We start from the raw sequence: 8949 nt of genomic DNA, 5'->3' as shown, positions 1-8949 counted from the left end.
ACACTTTACATGGAAGGATGGGAGGCCTCTCCTGGTGCAAAAGCCCTCTTGACCACTTTACTTATGAGTACAACTACTCCTCACAGCTCCCAATCTCCCTTCTTCTGTTTCTCTCAAGTGTTTATCACTTTATAAAATATTACATGATGTACATATTTTTTCAGTTTATTGTCTGGATGCTTCAAAAGAATGTCAGCTCCATACAGGAAGGATTTTTCATCCATTTGGATCACTGTCATATTCCAGTATGTAGAGAGTGCATGACTTCTCTGAGTGCCATTCCATAAGAAAGGGGTGAAGAACACCAGTCTTTGCAAATTCTAGTTCCATCCATAGGAAGACAAGACAGAAACACATCTACACCATCCACAGGTACCATTTACACCATGTACACCACTACTTTCAGTCTGAGCTTTGTTTTAACACTCTCAGCCCCATTTCTCTCTCCTGATCAAGTCTTTATCCTATGAGTGTTAATGTCCTTCCCATTCTGGAAGCTAAAGAGTTCAAGATAAAAGAAGATTAAATTGCATGATGAAGACTTTTTTTCTCCTTCCAATATGAGTGAGGTCTTGTTGCATCCTCTGAAGGAGAAGAACACTTTTCTCACATGGTGAAAGGTAGAAGGATGTGCTGAGATTGAGTCTTGATTGTAGTGGGAAATATGTGCACTTTCATGCTTATTCAATGTCTCCCAGTTATTCAAACAGGCATCCAGGAGGTACTGAGAAGGTATTTTGTAGATGTACTTAAGGTCCAGATCAGCTGAATTTAAGACATAGGGAATAACCTGGGTGATCCTGCCTTAATCTGACACCCCTGGACTAGGTTCTTGCAGAACAAGGAGGTCACAAGAGTGAGAAGGATTCTGTGTAAGGAGGGGGTTAAGTTCAGTGACTGACCTGGGGGTGGGGCTGGGCTCTCAAACTTTACAGTGGATCTCTGCCTATGACCTTGGGCCAGAGAGAGGCTTCCTTTGAGCATATGAAGAGATTACCTATGATGGTGTGGGTTACATCTTGCTCAATGAGGACCTGCGCTCCAGGACTGCAGTGGATAGATCACCCATTGCCAATAGGAGGTTTCGGGGGGATGCAGAGCCCTACAGGCCCTACCTGCAGGAGGAGTGCCTGGAGTGACTCTGCAGATACCTGGAGAAAGGAAAGGACAAGATACTGCACACAGGTACCAGGGCATGAGGGGAGCCTGACAGATTTGGGGAAGAAAATGAGATTGCCATCAGAATACTCACTTCTCCATTCCTCTCCTTTGGGTCCTGAGGGAGAGGAGTCCTCCAGGGTTTTCAGATTCTGTACCAAAAAGTGACTCTGAGGGTTCATCCTTCTCTTAGGACATGTAAGGGATCCAGTTTTTCTTGGGACGAGAGGAAGAATATCTCTGAAATAATTTAGCAGATTGCTTTGACCCTGACAGCAGCTTGGGTACCACTGGGTGGGGTGACTTTCCCTCTCAGGCTTTGTTCTAAACTCCACACCCAAACTGTTTCAGGTAGACTCCAGCTTTTGTGAGTCTCTGGGGTTCCATTCATGTCAGAACTTGAAGTCCCTTTCACAGACCTGGAGCATCCTTCCCTGGTCAATCTGATTCTAGAACTTTCCAAGGAAAAGGAGATTTTCCCAGAAGTCTGGTGTCTGGGTTTTTTGTTTTCCTCCTCACTTCCATTGTCTTGTCCATTCTCAGGATGGTCACATAAGCACTGGTTCAGTGGCCATGGGAGGTAATGAAAATGTCTTAGTTTCTGTATTTTCTTCTTCAGAACCCCCACCCGCTGCCACACACACATGTGATCTATCATCTTAGACCTGAAGGAGATGTCACCCTGAAGGAGATGTGCCCTGGGTTTTTAGCCACCAATGATCACCCTGACTTGGTAACAGGAGCGGAGGACCACACCTAGGACATGGAGCTTGTGGGGACCAGACTTGCAGGGGATGGAACCTTCTAGAAGTGGTCAGCTGTAGTGGTGCTTTCAGGGGAGGAACAGAGATATGTGTGCCATGTACAACTTGAGATGGGTTAAAGAGGAGATGAGGACAGAGGTATAAGGTCCTCAGGGAAGCACTCCCACAGGACAGGACTTCAGAGGAGCCATGTTCTATAAGAAACCCAGTTTTCTGTTAGAGCCATGAGGTGAGGAATATCCTGAGAGAGGACTTTGGAGGTTTTCTTGGTCCTGAGCTGAGAATTCCAAAGTTTCCAGGAGTTGAGAAGGAGGTGTAAGAGGAGACAAAAAAGGGATGTGCAGAGCCTAGAGAGGATGAGAGCACAGGACATGGTGTGACTGTTGGAACAGTTCAGTGGCATCATTGCTATGCCTTTTTAAATCTGCCTCCTTTTGGTCACCGCTGCCTGTCCTTACAAACTTTACAACACAGACACAGATATATTATCTGGGAAAGTAAAAGGAGCTTTATGAGTCTAAGTGCAATGATGTTTAGACACATTATGTATGCCAAAATCATTTATTTTTTCATTAAGTATGCCAAAATCATTTATTTTTCTATATAGCATTTATATTATACCAAATGCTTGGTGGAAGCATTTCATTTTGGGGGCTAAAAACTCAAGGTTAGCAGGGCATAAGATCACCAGACAAGAAGCACATACTTTGCTAATGGGACACTGGGGGCTGCTGTGAGAGATGCCACTCCCATTCCCATCCCTTGATTCCTGGATCCAGGAATCCTGGCTGTGGGGGAAACAGCACCCACATGCTGGATGTTAGTTCAGAGCACAAGCAGCCCTACAAGGTGGGGCCACATAGCTTGCACTGTCACTGTGTCTTCAAAAGGCCATGCCCCCTTCATCAAGCCAGCCACCTCATGAGTAAGGAGAACATGGTAGGAGCAGATTCCAGAACTCAAGCTGTGGTCACACTTCTTTGGCTGTGAAGGGAGTTCCCAGGGCAGAAGCAGAGCTGTGCAGACACCTTGGCTAGGCATCTTAAGTACATGGATGAAGTCTAAACTTAACAATTACCCCCTTTGCTCCTGCCTCCTCCTACACTTAGGCACACAGAGAAGGGAGGCAGGGATTAAAAGGGGGATTCTGGGGGATCTATAAAAGAGCACAACACACCCACTCCAATGAACATACAGCTCTGGGACCCCTTCTCTCTGAAGAAGTCTAATATCTCTGTCCCTCTCTTAAATAAAATTTGCTTTCTAAGCTTGCCTTGGCATTTCTGGGATGTTTAATTTTCAACACTGGGAGAATGCGGACCCATTCCTGATCTCCAAGATCAGTATCACTGTGATTAAAAGACCTGATAAGAACAATTTTAGAGGAGGAAAAGTTTATTTTGGGCTCACAGTTTTAGAGGTCGCAGTCCATAGACAGAAAGCTTCATTCCTCTGGGCTAGAGAGGCTGAACATGGTGTGGTGAAGGGAAGAGGCTCACATGATGATCAGAGAGCAGAGAGAGACTCCACTGGACAGATACAAAATATATACTCCCAAGGCATGTCCCCAGGGACACATCTCCTCTGGCCACACCCTACCTACCTTCAGTCACCATTCAGTTAATCCCCATCAGGGTATTAATTCACTGATTTGGTCAAGGCTCTCAGAACCCAATCATTTCACTTCTGAATGTTCTTGCTTTGTCTCACACATGAGCTTTTGGGGGACACCTAATATCTTAATCATAACAGACTCCAACTTGCCATCCTCCTACCTTAGCTTCCTGCATCACCAGGATGACAAATGTGTGCCATACTTCCCAGCTATATTTCACATAACTTTTATTACAGTTTGTTTTATCTGTTCTTTATTTTTAGTTACTGTTGTTCATTTCTTACTGTGCTAGTTTATAGATTAAGCTTTATCATGTATATAGTATCGGAAAATATAATATAGATAGGGTTTGTTGTTATATGGGTTCAGGCACTCACTGAAGGTCTTGGAATCTATTCCCTCTGGAGAATGAAGAGAGCCTATGTATTGAGGTTGGACTCTCACAGACAAATGCAGGGCTATGCAATGGAGATAATTGTAAAACTTTGTTAGGTGGAGGTGACTGAGGAACAAAGCACTAAGCAACCCGCCGGGGAAAGAACTACCAACCAGGCACCCATGGAACTGCCTGTAAATCATCAGGGTCTCCTGGCCAATCCTGGATCTTAGCCAGCTACCCAGACCAACCCCAGTAGGATAGGAACTCTAAAAACTCCTTTTCCTGTCCCAAGCCCTCCCTTCTTGCCCTAATCCCAATAAAAATTTCAGTTGGGTCCAGCCCCTGCATGTGCTTCTTAGACTCTCTTCTTACTCTGCCAGTCTAAGAGTTCTGCCTGGGAGAGAAATCTCAATAAAACCTCTATCAGCAGCTGAGAAACTGATGTGACTCCATTTTTGAAAATAAATAAATAACAGCAGCTTCTACCTCAAGGCCTGTCTTAAGGAAGGGGGAGTGACCCTTGTCTTTGGAAAAACCCACAGAGCCTTTCTAGGCACATACCCACCCTGCTGAGTTGTTTGTCTGCAAATAATAGAGAGATCTGCAGCGCCAGGTGTCCCTGACTTTGTTAGGGTAGGTGAAGACCCATAGCAACCTCCTAGCAATCACCAATCAGCATGAGACAGGGAAAATACCTGGGATGCCAGATGACCCCCAATAGTTTATGGTGATAGATAACATGTTGGGAAACAATGTAGTTTAGCATGTACACCCCTCGTGGCCTAAACCAATCAGTTCAAAGGAATCCCCCTCTTGTACTAACCAATCACCCCTACCCAACTTGTTCCTGCCAGTGAATGTGCTAATCAATGTTAAGAGTTGTTGTTTGATTTTCCCGTGGTATGGAATGATTTGCTGTGTGATGTTTGATGCATAGAGTAAAAATCTCACTGAATAAAGGACCAGGACTCACTCCCTGAAACCGCTGCATCAGAAACGGTTGTGAGTCCAGGCTCGAGTTTGCAATAAAGACTCTTGTGTGATTGCATCAGATTCAGCTCCTGGAGGTCTATTGGGGTCCCAGAAATCTGGCATTATAACGAAAGAGTCATTAATCTACCAATATGGATCAATTGGGTGGTAACTGTAGGCAGGTAGGGTGTGGCTGGAGGTAGCAGGTCACTGGGGATCTATCTACCCTTTGGGGTTTATATTTTGTTCCTTGTGAGCAGAGTGCTCTCTTCTTCTCCTTCTCCATCTTCTCTTTTTCCTCCTTCTTCCTTTCCCTCTCCCTCCATTGGGCTTATATTTTGTGGCTTGTGACCAGAGCTCCCTTCCCTGCTTCCTGTTTGCTATGGCTGAGCTGCTTCCCTCACTACACCCTTCTGCCATAAAGTTCTGTTTCATCTCCCGCCCAGAGCTATGGAATAGGTGCCCCAAGGACTGAATCTCTGAAACTGTCAGTCAAAATAAACTTCCTAAATTGTTCTCACCGCCCCAGTTCTCATTCCCATTGCACCAGAGGTTCCCAGAGAAGCAAATAAACGTCCCTGAGATTCTGGGTTCTATGGTCCTCACCCACAGACCCACCCACCTGAAAACTGATTCCCTCCAGACCCCAAGGTGGCACTGCAAACTCTCCTGCTGCTCTTGGAAACTGGCTGTCAAGAGCCATCCATGGGCTGTGTGTGTGTGGGGGGGGGGGGGGGGAGGGGCTATGCGCTTTGGAGCAATATGAAGGGGCCAGTCTGTGTTGCTTGCTGATAGGGCTGAACCATGCAAGTATGTCCTGGCTGTGATCCCACACAGTACCTGAGACGGGTGTGACTTGCCAAGATGTCAATCAATCTTCTGACCACAAGACATCACAAAGCAAGACTCCACCCTTGAAACATTATCTCCTGCCTTATTTGGTAAAGAACATTCCACCAAAGCTCTTTTGTGTATGTCTCCCGCCCGCTCCCCCCATAAAAGTAAAGAGATTCCCGGTGCAGGCTCTCTTTCCAGCGCTGTGGAAGCTGACCCTTAAGGTCACAGAGCAGTCCCACCCTAGATCTGAGAAACTCATGTCCGTGTGCTGCGTGATATTTTGGCCATTTTCTTAATTTAATGTTGCAGACAGCTCCTTTGAACCCAACTCCTCTCCTTAGCGCGGGCAGCTGGCCAGATCTGGCCTAGACCAAAACCTGGGAGGGTGAGTGCAGGATCTGCAGGGAAACGGCCCCTGTGGGGAGGAGCGAGGGGACCTCCAGCAGGGGTGCAGGATCCCAGGAAGCCTCCTGTCAACCTGCCCCCTCCCGGACACTTTCCATCTCAGCCACTTGTCCTGACACTGGCCTTTCCGTCTCTTCTCGTATCCAAGTTTCGCCCTTCGCGTCCCGCCGCCAACTTTTCCACTGGAGATTCCCTGTGCCCCTCTCCCCATCCCTGAAGAGGTTCGCGCAGGGTCTCGGCCGCTCTCGCCCCAGGCTCCCACTCCCTGAGGTATTTCCACACTGTAGTGTTCTGGGCCGGCTGCGGGAGAGCTCGGCTTCTGTGGGCTACGTGGACGACACGCAGTTCGTGAGCTTCTACAGCGACGCCGCGAGTCTGAGAGTGGAGTCGCGGGCGCTGTGGATGGAGAGAATGGGGCCGGAGTATTGGGACCAGGAGACGCGGGCCATCAAGGACTCCGCATGTATTTCCGGAGTGAACCTGCAGACAGCAACTACAAACGGAGCGAGGGAGGTGAATGGCCCAGGAACCGGCTCACAGGTAACGACCCCTCGGGAAGAGCCCGCAGTATGTGTTTTCGAATTTCATTTTCAATTTAGCTCCCAGTCCGCCAGTTTGTCGCCCCTCTCGCTTGCCTGGTCGGGGCTATGCGGTCGCGGCTGCAGCTGGACGGGCTGACCCCGTCCCCTGGCCAGGCTCTCACACTACCCAGGAGATATATGGCACTTCCTGCGCGGAACCTTCAGAATGTTTATGAAGGTGCAGATTACATCGCACTGAACGGAGACCTGCGCTCTTGGACTGCGGCGAATATGGCGGTTCAGATCACCCAGCGTAAGTGGGAGACTGATGGCTTGGCAGAGCTGGAGAAGATCTTCATAGACACCTGGAGAATGGGACAGAGGTGCTGCAACGCGCAGGTAGGAGGGGAAATGGGGCGGTCTCCTCCGGAAGAGGAGAGAAAAACGGGAGGAGTCATGCCAAAACTCTGCTTCTTTCTTCTCTGAAAAGGGAAGAATGCTCCTGCAATTTCAGATCCAACAAAAGAGGGTGACACGCCCCAGGACTCAGACTTCTCTTGGGGCAATTAAGTCTGTCTCAGGATGGAAGGAGAAAAGATCCCTGAAATAACTGACAAGCAGTTCCTTTTAACTCTGGCAGCAGATTGTGAACCATGACCTTTCCCATGCTGTGTTCTCTGCCTAACACCCAATGTCTTTGGGAGTCTGATTCTGTAGTTATTTTGAGTCTCCAAGCTTCCACCCAGTTCCTTTTCTCCTCTTCAGAAACCTGGAGTCTCCTACTCTGGGCTGACTCATTCTGATCCTAGAACTTTCCAAGGAAAAGATTATCCCAGATGTCTGTGATCAGGCTAGTGCCTTTCTCACTTGTCCTGTCCATTCTAAGGATGATTATATTGTTAGGGGATAGACAGATGAGGATGGTGGGAACCTCCATTAAGAGAATTAAGAGAATAATTCTATAAAATGGGCCCACTGTGCTGACCCCCCATGCTTTCTTTTCCAGGAAGCAATTTATGTGCACCCCTAACTGGCATTCCTCAACAAACTTCCTCTTATCTGCAGGAGAAATACAGGACCAAGATAATGTAGATGGGAGGAACCCAGGAGACTTAGGTGGTTGGATACTGAAACTCAGGGTGATAACAGTGTTCTTCCTAACCATAAAATCTGTAAGAATGTATGGTTAAGAATCCAATTAGAACTGGTCAGCATGAGACCAGGTGACCTAGAGTCATCTTAAAAGTCTGATGTCATCTTGCTGTCTATCAAGAGTCAAGAGGAAGATCTGGGTGGAACTCTCTGGAAACTTCTCTGGGATCCCTGATAAAACTGGAATGCAGGAGAGGCACATATCTCTGAGAGGACCCACTCTCTCCCTTGAGAGTGTCCCTTTTCCCTTTTCCCATCCCTTTAATAAATTTCGTCTTCTTACTCAGAATCTGGGTTTAAAGTGGGGGTCTTTGTGTAGTCCCAGTTTCCTGGAGGGCTCCAGGTCTGTACCAATATGAGTGATGCTGAGATAGCTCAGGAAGAAGTCAAAGTGCCTGAATTTTCTGACTCTTTCCCTCAGATTCCCTAAAGATTCACATTTCTCACCACCCAACCCTGAAGGGGATGTCATCTTTAGGAGCTGGGCCTTAGGCTTCTATGCTGCAGAAATCAGTCTGATCTAGCAGCGGGATGGGGAGGACCAGACCCAGGACATGGAGCTGGTGGAGACCAGGCCTGCAGGGAATGGAAGCTTCCAGAAGTGGGCAGCTGTGGTGGTGCCTTCTGGGAAGGAGCAGAGATAAACATGCCATATGCAGCATGAGGGGCTGCCTGAGCCCCTCACCCTGAGATGGGATAAGAAGGAGATGAGGGCACAGAGCTTGTTTTCATGAAAAGCAAGAGCCATTCTAGGGACCTTTGACAGGGTCAGGGCCCCTCACCTTCACTTTTCTTCCCAGAGTTGCCTCTTCAGCCCACCACCCCCATCATGTCACTCTCCTGATTCTCCTTGGAGCTGTGGTTTTGGGATCTGTAGTGGATGTTGTGATATGGAGGAAGAATGCAGGTAGGGAAGTCAGGGTCTGAGGGTTCTTGTTTCAAGCCCCAGATAGAAATGTGCTTTTTATTATTGGGAAACACCATCCACATACACAAGCTTAGCTAGCCTGGGGCCCCATCTGCTGACCCTCTTGTTGTAAAGCACAAGGGAAATAAAGGATGGATTTTTTACTTTGGTGATGGTAGTGATGGAAACCTGATTCCCAGCTCTCAGGATGACAAGGGAATGTCCTTGGTGAGAACAAC

At 47.7% G+C, this 8949-nt stretch overlaps 1 pseudogene; it reads left to right on the top strand.

Annotated features, from left to right (window-relative positions):
• Nucleotides 1-2146: 2146 nt before the first annotated feature.
• Nucleotides 2147-8730, top strand: LOC143402025 (popy Class I histocompatibility antigen, A-1 alpha chain-like; annotated as a pseudogene).
• The last annotated feature ends 219 nt before the right edge of the window (nt 8731-8949 follow it).

The sequence above is a fragment of the Callospermophilus lateralis genome, chromosome 6 (genome assembly GCF_048772815.1).
Source record: "Callospermophilus lateralis isolate mCalLat2 chromosome 6, mCalLat2.hap1, whole genome shotgun sequence".
Classification (NCBI taxonomy): domain Eukaryota; kingdom Metazoa; phylum Chordata; class Mammalia; order Rodentia; family Sciuridae; genus Callospermophilus; species Callospermophilus lateralis.
Note: the sequence above shows the minus strand (reverse complement) of the source record. Positions and strands in the feature narration are given on the sequence as shown.